The sequence below is a fragment of the Ranitomeya imitator genome, chromosome 1, assembly GCF_032444005.1.
Source record: "Ranitomeya imitator isolate aRanImi1 chromosome 1, aRanImi1.pri, whole genome shotgun sequence".
Taxonomy (NCBI): Eukaryota; Metazoa; Chordata; class Amphibia; order Anura; family Dendrobatidae; genus Ranitomeya; species Ranitomeya imitator.
Window position 1 is genome coordinate 1,115,884,325 of NC_091282.1, and position 15,393 is coordinate 1,115,899,717.

The window sequence follows — 15,393 nt, forward strand, 5'->3', positions numbered from 1 at the left end:
TCACCAGTTTCGTAGTAGGAAACACTGCATGTAGGGCATCGGCAAGAATACCATCTCCAACCGTCTCTCAGTCTGCCATGTCCACCGGCACCCCCCGCTAGTTCCACGATCTCCAGCTCTCCAGTCCAGCTCACCCTACATGAGACTCTCGTTAGAAAAAGGAAATACTCATCCTCGCATCCGCGTACACAGGGTTTGAACGCCCACATTGCTAGACTAATCTCGTTAGAGATAATGACCTACCGATTAGTTGAAAGCAAAGCTTTCAAAGCCCTGATGGACTACGCTGTACCACGCTACGAGCTACCCAGTCGACACTTCTTTTCGAGAAAAGCCATCCCAGCCCTCCACCAGCATGTGAAAGAGCGCATCGTCCATGCACTCAGGCAATCTGTGAGTTCAAAGGTGCACCTGACAACAGATGCATGGACCAGTAGGCATGGCCAGGGACGTTACCTGTCCATCACGGCACACTGGGTGAATGTGGTGGATGCAGGGTCCACAGGGGACAGCAATATTGGGACAGTTCTGCCTAGCCAACGGTCTAGGAAACAGTTGGCTGTAGCCGTTCGCCCCCCTTCCTCCTCCTCCTCATCCTCCTGCAGAAGCGAGAGCTCGTCCACAGACCACAGTCGCACAACCACTCCATCCACAGCTGCCACTGTTGCACACCAGGTGTCCCATTATGGGGCAGCTACTGGCAAGCGTCAGCAGGCTGTATTGGCAATAAAATGTTTGGGCGACAACAGACACACCGCGGAAGTTCTGTCCGAGTTCTTGCAGAAAGAAACGCAGTCATGGCTGGGCACTGTAGATCTTGAGGCAGGCAAGGTAGTGAGTGATAACGGAAGGAATTTGATGGCTGCCATCGCCCTTTCCCAACTGAAACACATTCCTTGCCTGGCTCACACCTTAAACCTGGTGGTGTAGTGCTTCCTGAAAAGCTTCTCCGGGGCCAATGGAAATTGGTGGCGTGGCAAGGCCGGGTTCAGGTTTTTTGAGGGACACAAGTGACGTAGATTTGCCTGTAACTGCCCAGCACAACCGCAGATTTGACAACTGGAACTTTGGCCCACATGGCGGATTATGCCTTACGTATCCTCAAAAGGGACCCACGCATTATTAAAATGATGACCGATGACGATTACTGGTTGGCCTGCCTCCTTGATCCTCGCTATAAAGGCAAATTGCAAAATATTATGCCACATGAGAACCTGGAACAAATATTAGCAACCAAACAATCAACTCTTGTTGACCGTTTGATTCAGGCATTCCCAGCACACAGCGCCGGTGGTGGTTCTCACACGAGCTGCAGGGGGCAGCAGACCAGAGGTGTTAGAGGTGCACAAATCAGAAGTGGCGTTGGACAGAGGGGTTTTCTGACCAGGTTGTGGAGTGATTTTGCTATGACCGCAGACAGGACAGGTACTGCAGCATCAATTCAAAGTGACAGGAGACAACATTTGTCCAGTATGGTTACTAACTATTTTTCATCCCTTATCGATGTTCTCCCTCAACCGTCATTCCCATTTGATTACTGGGCATCCAAATTAGACACCTGGCCAGAATTGGCAGAATATGCATTGCAGGAGCTTGCTTGCCCAGCAGCTAGTGTGCTATCAGAAAGAGTATTCAGTGCTGCTGGTTCAATATTAACCGAAAAAAGGACTCGTCTGGCTACCCAAAATGTTGATGATCTAACCTTCATTAAAATGAACCACTCCTGGATTTCGAATTATTTTGCCCCACCTTTCCCGGCTGACACCTAGCTTTCCTATGAAAAGGTCTTGCTTATAGACTGGTCTGACTGAGTTTTCCAATCTCGTAATTTGCAGCAGCTGTTTGTCCAGCATACGACATGTTTACACCTCCCTAAATGGGCAAACTCCCCCCACGGGGCCGTGGTCTCGCCACTTGGCGCAAGCACCCGTGAGAGTGCCGTTTGTTTGAAGAGGTGGGTGTGCCCGCTTTTGGCCGACGGCACTGCCACTGGGTCCCTCATAGTACAATAAAGTGTCTCTGGCGGTGGTGGCGCATGGATGCCTAAGAACACCATCCCAACTGTGAAACACGGTGGTGGCACCATCATGTTGTGAGGTTGTTTTGCTGCAGGAGGGACTGGTGCACTTCATAAAATAGATGGCATCATGAGAAAAGATTATATGGCAATACTGAAGCAACATTTCAAAACATCAGCCAGGACGTTAAAGCTTGGGAGGAAATGGGTCTTCCAAATGGACAATGACCAGAAGGAAGCATACTGCCAAAATGGTAACAAAGTGGCTTAAAGGGACACTGTCACCTGAATTTGGAGGGAACAATCTTCAGCCATGGAGGCGGGGTTTTGGGGTTTTTGATTCACCCTTTCCTTACCCGCTGGCTGCATGCTGGCTGCAATATTGGATTGAAGTTCATTCTCTGTCCTCCGTAGTACATGCCTGCACAAGGTGCAATCTTGCCTTGCGCAGGCGTGTACTATGGAGGACAGAGAATGAACTTCAATCCAATATTGCAGCCAGCATGCAGCCAGTGGGTAAGGAAAGGGTGAATCAAACACCCCAAAACCCCGCCTCCATGGCTGAAGATTGTTCCCTCCAAATTCAGGTGACAGTGTCCCTTTAAGGATAACAAAGTCAATGTTTTGGAGTGGCCATCACAAAGCCCTGAGCTCAAGCCTATTGAAAATTTGTAGGAAAAACTGAAAAGGCAGGTGCGAGCAAGGCGACCTACAAACCTGGATCAGTTACACCAGTTTTGTCAGGAGGAATGGGCCCAAATTACGACCAACTATTGTGAGAAGGTTGTGGAAGGATATCCCAAATGTTTGACCCAAATCTTTCAAATTAAGCGCAATGGTACCAAATACTAATGAAATGTATGTAAACTTTTGACTTTGCAGTAAGTATTAAAAATGCCTTAAACCATTCTTTCTCTCTCATTATTCTGTCATTTGGCAAATATTAATAATCATGGTAATCCTAATTGACCTAAAACAAGGAAGGTTTATTCTGATTTCATGTCAGATATTAAGAAAAACATGCATATGTGTCTTTTTATATAGTGTATGTAAACTTCTAGTTTCAACTGTAAGTACTTGGATAAGAATATAAGAATACAGTAATTAACCAGAGCCAGCATGGATTTATAGCAAACAAGTCATGCCAGACTAATCTAATTTCTTTATATGATGTAATCACTGACTGGGTGGATCAGGGAAATGCAGTAGATATAGTATACCTCTATTTCAGCAAAGCATTTTATAAAGTATCTCATACTATCCTTATTGAAAAATGACCAAGTATGGGATTAAAAACGCTACAATTACCACCCTTTGGCTCACTGATCGTACTCAAAGGGTGGTAATAAATGATTGCTCATCCAATAGGAAGAGTGTAGATGATGCAAAGCTAGGAGGGATAGCTAACGCTAAAGAATACAGAGAAAGGATTCAGAAGGATCTAGGTAAACTTGAACAATGTGCAGCAACTAATAGAATGGTACTTAAAAGGAACCTGTCACCCCCAAAATTGATGGTGAGGTAAGCTCGCCGTCATCAGGGTATAATGTACAGCATTCTGTAATGCTGTAGATAAGCCCCAATGTAACCTGAAAGAGGAGAAAAAGAGGTTAGATTATACTCACCCAGGGGAGGTCCCGCTGCGGTCCGGTCAAATGCGTGTCTTAGTTCCGCTCCGGCGCCTCCTATCTTCATTCCATGACATCTCTTCTGGTCTTCACGCCGCGGCTCCGGCGCAGGCGTACTTTGTCTGTCCTATTGAGGGCAGAGCAAAGTACTGCAGTGCGCAGGCGCCGGGCCTCTCTGACCTTTCCGGCGCCTGCGCACTGCAGTACTTTGCTCTGCCCTCAACAGGGCGGCGTGAAGACCAGAAGAGGACGTCATGGAATGAAGATGGGAGGCGCTGTTCCGGACCTGAGACACCCATCAGAGCAGGACCGCCCCTGGGTGAGTATAATCTAACCTCTTTTTCTCCTCTTTCAGGTAACATCGGCGGCTTATCTACAGCATTACAGAATGCTGTAGATAATCCCCTGATGATGTTGAGCTTACCTCACCATCGATTTTGGGGGTGACAGGTTCCCTTTAACTGGGAGAAATGCAAGATTCTATACCTGGTCAAGCAAAATGAAAATGACATATAGAGAACTAAGCAACAGCACATGTGAAAAAGACTTGGATATACTAATAGATCATAAACTGAACATGCTGGTCTGGTCAGGTGGGCGTGGTGACATCGCTCTTTTCTTCCCCAGCTTTCCGTTGGTGGCGTAGTGGTGTGCGCATGTCCAAGTTCCGAATTCCCTGCGCGCACGTGAAGAAACAGCACGCGATCTGCGCTGTTATCCCTTTCATCGGTGGGGGCGGCCATCTTCCTGGGGCCGCGCGTGCGCAGATGGAGTGCTCTGCTGCACGGGGCTTCAGGAAAATGGCCGTGGGATGCCGCGCGTGCGCAGAAGAGATCGCGGCGGCCATTTTCCCAAAGCCGAGATGCAAACTCTCGCTGTTTCTTCACGTGCGCGCAGGGAATTCGGAACTTGGACATGCGCACACCACTACGCCACCAACGGAAAGCTGGGGAAGAAAAGAGCGATGTCACCACGCCTACCTGACCAGACCAGCCTGATTTACAGGCGAAAACGGCGACTTTGGTAATGTATTTCTCAGCATAGGTGGGGAATCAGGGTACACTACATACACTATAGTAACGCACAGCGCAGGCCCTATTTAACAGTATTTATATCTCAATCTGAAAAAACGGGGTGACAGGTTCCCTTTAACAGAAGCATACAGTCTAGATCACGCAAAGTCATTATTGCCCTTTATTCCTCTTTGGTCAAACCTCATCTGGAATACTGTGTCCAGTTTTGGGCACCGCATTTTAAAAAAGACATGAACAAACTGGAGCAAGTTCAGAGAAGAGCGACCAGAATGGTGACCGGTCTGCAATCCATGTCCTATGAAGAACGGTTAAAGGATTTGGGAATGTTTAGCTTGCAAAAAAGAAGACTGAGAGGAGACTTAATAGCTGTCTACAAATATATATGACGTCATAATGTAGAGGGATCATCCTTATTCTAAAATTAATTAATTAATAGATCACAGACTGCACATGAGTCAACAGTGTGATGCAGCACCAAAAAAAAGACAAACACCATTCTAGCATGTATTATGAGAAGCACAGAGTCTAGATCATGTGAAGTAATTATCCCCTTCTACTCCTCCGTGGTCAGACCTCATCTGGAATATGGTGTCCAGTTCTGGGCATCACATTTTAAAACAAACATTAAAAAACTGGAGCAAGTTCAGAGAAGAGCTACCATGATGGTGAGCAGACTGCAAAGTATGTCCTATGAGGAATGGTTAAAGGATCTGGGAATCTTTAGCTTGCAATAAAAGAAGGCTAAGAAGTGACCCAATAGCTGTCTACAAATATCTGAAGGAATGTCATAGTGTAGAGGGATCATCCTTATTCTAATTTGCACATGGAAACACGAGAGCAATGGGATGAAACAGAAAGGGAGAAGATACAGATTAGATATTAGAAAAATGAGTGGAACAGACTTCCACGAGAGGTGGTGAGTTCTCCTTCAGTGGAAGTCTTCAAACAGAGGCTGGACAGACATCTGAGATGGATTAGTGAATCCTGCTTTGAGCAGGGGGTTGGACATGATGACCCTGTAGGTCCCTTCCAACATTCTATGATACTATGAATGTTTTTATTGCAAATCGTCAGAAAGGTTTGCAAAAAACATGTTGAAAATAAAAGCCGTACATTATATACCAAAGATTTGAAAAGAATGAAATGTGAAGTGACCAGTAACCCGTTATCCTCCAGTGCTTTCATATTCCAGAACTTCAACCTCCATGGAGGTGTTCAGCGCTGAAAGACATGGCCGAGGTAAAGATGGCTGAATCCTGACTACCACTGAACAAGACACAGAAGAGAACACATTAAGACTTGGCCAAGAAATATCTAAAAACTGATTTTTTTAACCCCTTCACGCCATTTTTCATTTTTGTTTTTTCCTCTCCTTCTTCCAAAAGCCACAACTTTTTTTATTTTTCTGTCCCTATACCCGTATGTGGGCTTGTTTCTTGCAGTTGTACTTTTGCATGATACTCTTCATTTTAATATGTGAAGCACTGGAAAGCAGGAGAAAATTCAAAGTGCGATGAAATGAAAAAGTGCAATTTAGCAATTATTTGGGAGGTTTTTTTATATACCATGTTCCCTATACGTTAAATATGACTAGGCATCAGCCATGCTATGCATAGAGAAAATTATGATCTCCTATGAATGCCAGGTACAGGCTGGCTTTCACTAGACTGACTAGAGTATCATAATCACACACACAGGGGTCTTCAGCAGACCCTCTGGCTGTCATGAAAACCCTTTAGCGCCCCACAGTCACATCATGGATGTGCCAAAGGGAGCGTGGAATGATGCACCCGCTGCACTCATGTGATAAGTGTCACTGTCAGAGATTGACAGCAGGATTTAACAGCTAAGCAGCAGGCAGAGCTACGATCCACCCTCAAATGTTAGAGACACGTTGTTAAGGACTGGCGGAACGCACCAAGTATAGATGATATGAAACTAGGTGCGTTCGCAGTCCGAGGTCCACCGTGCAGGTAAAAACCCTGCTGCTAGTAAGACGGACTATATGGCGGTACTATAAGTATACACGCACGGGTTAACTTCACCCTGCGTGAAGGAAGCGATCCTGTTGTGTCACAGGATCGCGGTACTGCAGATAGAGCGCGAGCAAGAAGTCAGCGAACACAACCCCAACACAGGATTGAAGTCCGATTAGACCACTTGCTGGCACAACACCGCAACTGGGTGTGTAAGGAAACTATAAAAATAGTATATAAAGGCACGAGAGTGCATGCAGTGCCGCACTGACGGACGCCACTAACCACCCAGGCTTGGGTAAGGAAAGCGCAGAGGAAGCGCACGGCGCCGTTCAGGCAGTCACAGCAACTAGACGCTGTTATGTGTGTAACGTGCTGTTGGATAAGTCGGGCGCTAGATAGCAAACATACACCTTCCGCGAACAGTCATCCAATAGGGAGGGTATTTTAAAGAGCGACTTTCACTCACAACACACACACATATTATCAAGACAATACTAGCGCATGGCCGTGCGGTCATGCGCAGTTTATATAGTTGCAGCACAGGAAGCTGCTACTGAAGTTTTGCCCTTTCAGGACCTTCCTGGAGGACCAATGGAATGTGCTGCAGTACCTGAGCATGTGACCCTCGATCTCCAACGGGAGATCTTGCCCTGGGCATGCTCAGTGTGTGCAAATAAGGACTTAGTCCCAGAGAAGCCCGCTCGCCGCAGATCAGTGCAGGGTACAACAGGAGAGCCAGAAAAGGCAACAGTAACCCTTTGCACAGAATCAGTCCCAGCAAGACGCTGGGAGCGACGCCTCCGCTGAGCAGGCCCCACTGCGGCCAGTACAGAATGGGAGACCGCAGCAGACAGGGATCGAGATTCCCCCTGTGCAGCAGAGGAAACTCGACTCCTAACATTACCCCCCCTCCTAGGGCCCCCCCCTCCCTGGGCCTCGCTACACTCGAAGGCAGCAATGAGCTGCGGAGCCCGAATGTGCTCAGCAGGCTCCCAGGACCTGTCCTCAGGACCATAACCCTTCCAGTCCACCCAAAAAAATTTTTTGCCACGTACCACCTTGCACCCCAAAATAGCATTCACCTCATAATCGTCCGAAGACGGACCCGATGTCCCAGCAAATGACTCGGAAAACCGGGAGATGTACACGGGTTTCAGGAGGGACACATGTAAGGTGTCGGTGATACCCAGGCGTGGCGGAAGAGCCAAGCGATAAACCACAGGATTAACCTGTTCGAGCACTTTGAAGGGACCCAAGTAGCGAGGAGCAAACTTAGTGGACTCAATTCGCAGCCTGATGTTACGGGCGGAGAGCCACACCAAGTCGCCAGGAGCAAAGGTCGGAGTGGGGCGCCGATGAGCATTGGCGGAGGACCTCATTCTCTCCTTAGAGGCCCGAATGGCATCCTGAGTGCGGTCCCAAATATCCCGTGCCTCCACAGCCCAGTCTGCCACCCTGGAGTCTGCGGAAGACACGGGCATAGGCACAGGTACCCGTGGATGCTGACCATAGTTGAGGAGGAATGGGGTTTGTCCAGTGGAGTCGGCTACGGCGTTGTTCAGCGCAAACTCTGCCCATGATAGCAAGGATGCCCAGTCATCCTGCCTGGCTGAAACAAAATGTCGCAGGTATGTGACCATGGTCTGGTTGGCCCTCTCTACCAACCCATTCGTCTCGGGATGATAAGCGAAAGACAGATTCAACTCAATACTGAGAAGACGACAAAGCTCTCTCCAGAACCGAGACGCAAACTGGGGACCCCGGTCACTGACAATTTTGTCAGGCATACCATGTAGGCGGAAGATGTGCTTAATGAACAACGCTGCCAAGGCCCGTGCAGAAGGTAACCGTGGTAGCGGCACCAAATGCACCATTTTTGAGAAATGATCAGTGATGACCCAAATGATGGTACAGCCATGAGATTTGGGTAAACCCACGACAAAGTCCATCCCGACCATCTCCCAGGGCCTATCTGCCACCGGCAAGGGATAGAGCAACCCAGCTGGCCTTTGATGCGGAGATTTATTTTTGGCGCAGGAGACACACGACAGAATATAATCCCTGACATCCCGGGCCATATGCGGCCACCAGTACATCCTCGCCAGTAGCTCAGATGTCCTCTTTGTCCCAATGTGTCCACCCACCCTGGACGAATGAGCCCAAGAGAGAACCTCCGGTCGCAAATTAATGGGCACAAAAGTCTTGCCCGGAGGCACAGACTCCAGCGAAACCGGCGCTACGGTTCTCAGGCTCTCGGAAGGTACAATAAGCCGAGGCTCCTCTTCCTCCTCTTCAGTTGACATAAGGGAGCGAGAGAGAGCGTCAGCACGAATATTCTTCTCCCCGGCGAGAAAATGACGGGAAAAGTGGAACCGGGAAAAGAACAAGGACCATCTGGCCTGACGAGAATTTAGCCGCTGGGCTGTTTGCAAATAGACCAAATTTTTGTAGTCCGTATAAACTTGGAAGGGAAAGCGTGCACCTTCCAGAAGATGTCTCCACTCAGAAAAGGCCAATTTCATTGCTAGCAGCTCCCTATCCCCGATGGAGTAGTTTCTCTCCGATGGCGTGAAGGTCTTAGAGAAGAAGAAGCATGGATGCTTCCGACCTTGAGCATCCTTTTGATAGAGGACTGCTCCAGCACCAACGGATGAGGCATCCACCTCCATTAGGAATGGCTTATCCACATTGGGACGATGTAAGATGGGAGCGCTAGCAAAGTGGGACTTAATAGAAGTGAAGGCCTTGGAGACCTCTTCCGACCACAATTTGGGATTCGCTCCCTTCTTGGTGAGGGCTACCAAGGGAGCTACCAGAGTTGAGAAGTGGGGAATGAACTGGCGGTAATAGTTAATGAACCCCATAAAGCGCTGCACCGCTTTAAGAGAATGGGGCTCTTGCCAGTCCATCACAGCCTGTAGTTTGGCAGGATCCATAGCCAATCCCTGGGCGGAGATGATATAGCCCAGGAAAGGTAAGGACTCCTGCTCAAACATACACTTCTCCAACTTAGCATAAAGAGAGTTTGCCCGTAGGAGGTCGAAGACTCTGCCAACATCTCTCCGGTGGGAGTCAATATCTGGAGAAAAGATGAGAATATCATCCAGATAGACTACAACTGAGGTGGAAAGCATATCCCGGAAGATGTCGTTGACAAAGTCTTGGAAAACGGCTGGGGCATTACAGAGCCCGAAGGGCATCACCAGATACTCATAGTGCCCATCTCTGGTGTTAAACGCTGTTTTCCATTCGTCCCCCTCACGGATGCAAATCAGGTTATAAGCACCCCGCAGATCTAATTTAGTAAACACTCTAGCTCCCCGAAGCCTATCGAAGAGCTCGGCTATCAAGGGCAAAGGATACTTGTTCTTAACGGTGATAGCGTTAAGACCCCTGTAGTCTATGCATGGACGTAATTCCCCATTCTTCTTCTGCACGAAGAAGAACCCTGCCCCAGCAGGTGACACTGACTTCCTGATGAACCCTCTTGCCAGAAGACATAAAATTGCCCTCCGCTCCAGAATCCACACAGAGCTCCACCGAGTGGGAGGATGAGCCAAAAGTTATTGTCCCCTTAAAGGACAATTTGGAGGCAAACGTCACCGTGTCTAGTGCACCTCCACCTACTACCACTAGACGCTGACGTTTCCTCGACCGCTGATGACATCTGGTGGCTAGATGTCCTGACTGTTGGCAAATATGGCAAACCTGGAGTGCACGAGCGGTCCGGGACTTAGATCCCGCTCGTGACACTACCTTAGGTTCATGAGGCTCAGGAGCCTGGGCTGGAGATTCCAAAGGTTTGGCGAAGGTGGGAGCCAGCCGAAACCTCTGCCTACACTGGGCTCGCTCTAACCTCCGCTCGTGAAAACGGAGGTCAATACGAGTAGATACTGTTATTAATTCTTCCAGTGTGGCGGGAATCTCCCTAGTGGCCAGGGCGTCCTTAACGTGGTCAGCCAGCCCCCTCCAAAATATGGGAATAAGGGCTTTATCCGACCACTCCAGCTCAGATGCTAGAGTGCGGAAGTGGACGGCAAAATGGCTGACCAAGGACGATCCCTGAGTCAATGCCAACAGTTGGAGCGCCGTATCATGGGTGACACGAGGTCCTAAAAAGACCTGTTTCAGAGTGCTCAGGAATAACGGAGCACTCTGCACCACATGATCGCCACGCTCCCACAGCGGCGTAGCCCACTGCAACGCCCTGTCCGACAATAAAGATATGATAAAGCCCACCTTAGCCCGCTCTGTAGGGAAGCTCGAGATGTATTGAGCACTGACTCACGAAACCCCTACAGGACTTCCTGTCACCCGAAAATTTCTCTGGTAGCGGGAGGCGAGATAGCGTCGGTACAGGGGCGGCGGTGGACAAGGTAGCTGCAGCCACACTTGCAGCCTGAACAGCGACAGCCGTAACATCCACAGCTGAGGTTGAACGCTCAAGAGCCGCCAACCTTCCCTCCAGCTGCTGGATGTACCGCTGTAAACGCTGATCGTCCGTCATTACTAGCCAGACCTTGGCGCTAGTATTATGTTAAGGACTGGCGGAACGCACCAAGTATAGATGATATGAAACTAGGTGCGTTCGCAGTCCGAGGTCCACCGTGCAGGTAAAAACCCTGCTGCTAGTAAGACGGACTATATGGTGGTACTATAAGTATACACGCACGGGTTAACTTCACCCTGCGTGAAGGAAGCGATCCTGTTGTGTCACAGGATCGCGGTACCACACATAGAGCGCGAGCAAGAAGTCAGCGAACACAACCCCAACACAGGATTGAAGTCCGATTAGACCACTTGCTGGCACAACACCGCAACTGGGTGTGTAAGGAAACTATAAAAATAGTATATAAAGGCACGAGAGTGCATGCAGTGCCGCACTGACGGACGCCACTAACCACCCAGGCTTGGGTAAGGAAAGCGCAGAGGAAGCGCACGGCGCCATACAGGCGGTCACAGCAACTAGACGCTGTTATGTGTGTAACGTGCTGTTGGATAAGTCGGGCGCTAGATAGCAAACATACACCTTCCGCGAACAGTCATCCAATAGGGAGGGTATTTTAAAGAGCGACTTTCACTCACAACACACACACATATTATCAAGACAATACTAGCGCATGGCCGTGCGGTCATGCGCAGTTTATATAGTTGCAGCACAGGAAGCTGCTACTGAAGTTTTGCCTTTCAGGACCTTCCTGGAGGACCAATGGAATGTGCTGCAGTACCTGAGCATGTGACCCTCGATCTCCAACGGGAGATCTTGCCCTGGGCATGCTCAGTGTGTGCAAATAAGGACTTAGTCCCAGAGAAGCCCGCTCGCCGCAGATCAGTGCAGGGTACAACAGGAGAGCCAGAAAATGCAACAGTAACCCTTTGCACAGAATCAGTCCCAGCAAGACGCTGGGAGCGACGCCTCCGCTGAGCAGGCCCCACTGCGGCCAGTACAGAATGGGAGACCGCAGCAGACAGGGATTGAGATTCCCCCTGTGCAGCAGAGGAAACTCGACTCCTAACACACGTGATGGCTGATTAAATCAGCCGTCTTATGGGGGAAAGATGGGGGCTCGGTGTGCGAGCCTGCATCAAAGGCAGGTAGCTGGCATACGACGTACCGGTACGTCATGTAAGTAAGGGGTTATAGATTTAATGGACTTATGAGATGATAGTGACTCTTGATGGAGCAGATGGATGAACCGTGGCTGGATAAGAAATGGACAAAGACCTTCACTTCAGCTCAGGCACCAGCAAGGTTTAGGAGTACTGCTATTGGCTAGTATAATTAAACACGAGTTAGTTGAATATTTTTGGGATGAAATGGACTCAAAATCAACTCCCAAACCTACTGCCAGCTCTTAGAAGACACTTTCTTCAAGCAGTGGTACAGTAAAAAGTCTGCATCTTTCAATAAAACCATGACTTTTTATGCAGGACAATGCTCCATCATATAAATTGAAGTCTTCACTCCTCGGCTACCAGTGAAGACCTTAAAGATGGAAGAATAATGATATGACCCCTTCCTCATCTAAATCCTATTGACAACATGTGGGATCTTCTTAAATAGGGGATTTACAATGAAGGAAAACAGTCACCTCTCTGATCAGTGTCTGGGAGACTGTGGTTGGCGCTGCCCAAAACGTTGATCATCAATAGATTAGAAACTGATGAACTGCACGGATGGAAGGATTATGGCTGTTATTGAAAAGATGAGGGACTACATTGGTCATTGATATATTTTTGAAATGTAAGTTTGTGTATTTTGAAATGTTTGGTTATTATTCTAACCTTAACGGATGGAAACAATCAACTGAGATGAAAAAATTGATAATTTTGAATTAGTTGCATACTAATTCTGCACACTAATAGTTGCCCAATAATTCTGCACACTCTTGAGAACGACAAAACCTTTTACTTTCTTAAATATTCAGGTTTCAGGTTCATTTTTCAGTTCATCTTTGGACTGACTGACAGCACTGGAGTTGTTCAATAATAAAATGAATCATTAAAAATACAAATTGCCTAATATTTGTGCACACAATGTATGTGGTAATTGCCTATTGAGCTTGTGGTTAGACGCCAATGAGAAATAAGGAATATTTCATACTACCAGAGACTCCCAACATACAGTGCAGCTAAAGTAGAGTCAATCATGGAAACTTAGGCCAAATGGTGCTATGCAGCTAACACGTAAGTAACAATTAAACAACTTCCATAGATAACAGCTGACACTATATACATAATTAGCAAATGCTTGTGATTGGAAAGCTCTAGATTATTCAATATGTAAATATTATTATTTAATATTTCAATATTTGTTAAATCCTATTAATCAGGCAATATGCTATATATATATATATATATATATATATATATATATATATATAACATGTATGTTTGGATAAGAGACATTTTTATTTTTTTATTTTTCACTGTGCATGGCGTTGCATTGTTTGTGTACGTCCCACAAGTCCCATCGTCCCTCTACAAATCACTTGAGGAAAGGAATTCAAGGCTGCTCCATTTCTATAAGTAGCATAATGCTATTTACAGCTTCCCCTACCACCGGCTAAGGGACGGTTATTTTCTTAAGCTGAAAAAGCTATGTTTCATTGTCCATACAGTAATACTTTTGACTCTGACAGTAACGGGTTTGAGTTTATGGCAGACTTCTAATCTGGTCTTGCTACATATGAAAAGTTCCAGTGATCAGTAAATGTGACGTGGGAGGAGGATTTATTTACACCGAATGTGGAGATAGATATTGTTGTCACAGAGAGCAAAGTGCAATTAATGAGCCAATGTCTCTAAAATATTTATTGATCCAGCATGAGAAATGATTAGAATATCTTACTCTACAACACCAACGTCACAACCAATAAAGTCGAACAGGTCAGATTCATTACCAACTTCCATTCTCAATCTGAACATATGTGGGCGGCACTCCGGAAATCTTGGCCCATTCTAAAAATTGACCCCACAATTTCTAAATTAATACCCGACAGACCAGCAATAACTTTCCGACGAGATAAGAACCTACGTGATCACCTGGTGCGTAATCATTATGTGGGTGAATCTCCGAGGACTTTCTTGGATAATGCTAGTGACAGGTGTGGATGTGTCCCCTGGGGCCACTGCGTGGTATGTTGCAAAATTGATGGATCTGATTCTTTTACCGATTCAAATGGCTCTAGAAAAGATAAATTAAAGAAATCTATCACATGTACAGTATATCCAAGAATGTGATCTATTATGCCATATGCCCCTTCACTTTGATATATGTTGGACTCACCTCACGCCAACTCAAGGTTCACGTAAGAGAACATGTGCTTGGGATACAGGCCGCGGTGAGCCATGAGGACACATCCATACGTAAGATAATACCCCGTCATTTCAAATTGCATCACCAATGCAATAGCATGCTCTTGAGGTCAGGGGTATAGATATCCTTGACCTTAGCATCCGTGGATGCAAAATATCCCAACATCTTGCCCAATGTGAAGAAACCAGATTATATCTTAATTACCCAGATGACTATTTTTAGCAAACCAAAAAGAATATGCTGTTATCTATACTTTTGCTTGTGTAAGCCTGTAATAGTGACTTGTAAGCTGAAATTTCATATAACATAGTGTACGCTTATCTTTGATGCAAAGAAGCGCTGACAGAGGTAGTAGTTTGGTGTGTGATTTGAGGTTGGGGATGCTGCTTTGCAAAGTGTAATTAACCCCTTTACCCCCAAGGGTGGTTTGCACGTTAATGACGGGCCAATTTTTACAATTCTGACCACTGTCCCTTTATGAGGTTATAACTCTGGAACGCTTCAACGGATCCCAGTGATTCTGACATTGTTTTCTCGTGACATACTTCATGATAGTGGTAAAATTTCTTTAATAGTACCTGCGTTTATTTGTGAAAAAAACGGAAATTTGGCGAAAATTATGAAAATTTCGCAATTTTCCAACTTTGAATTTTTATGCAATTAAATCACAGAGATATGTCACACAAAATACTTAATAAGTAATATTTCCCACATGTCTACTTTACATCAGCACAATTTTGGAACCAAAATTTTTTTTTGTTAGGGAGTTATAAGGGTTAAAAGTTGACCAGCAATTTCTCATTTTTACAACACCATTTTTCATTTTTTTTTAGGGACCACATCTCATTTGAAGTCATTTTGAGGGGTCTATATGATAGAAAATACCCAAGTGTGACACCATTCTAAAAACTGCACC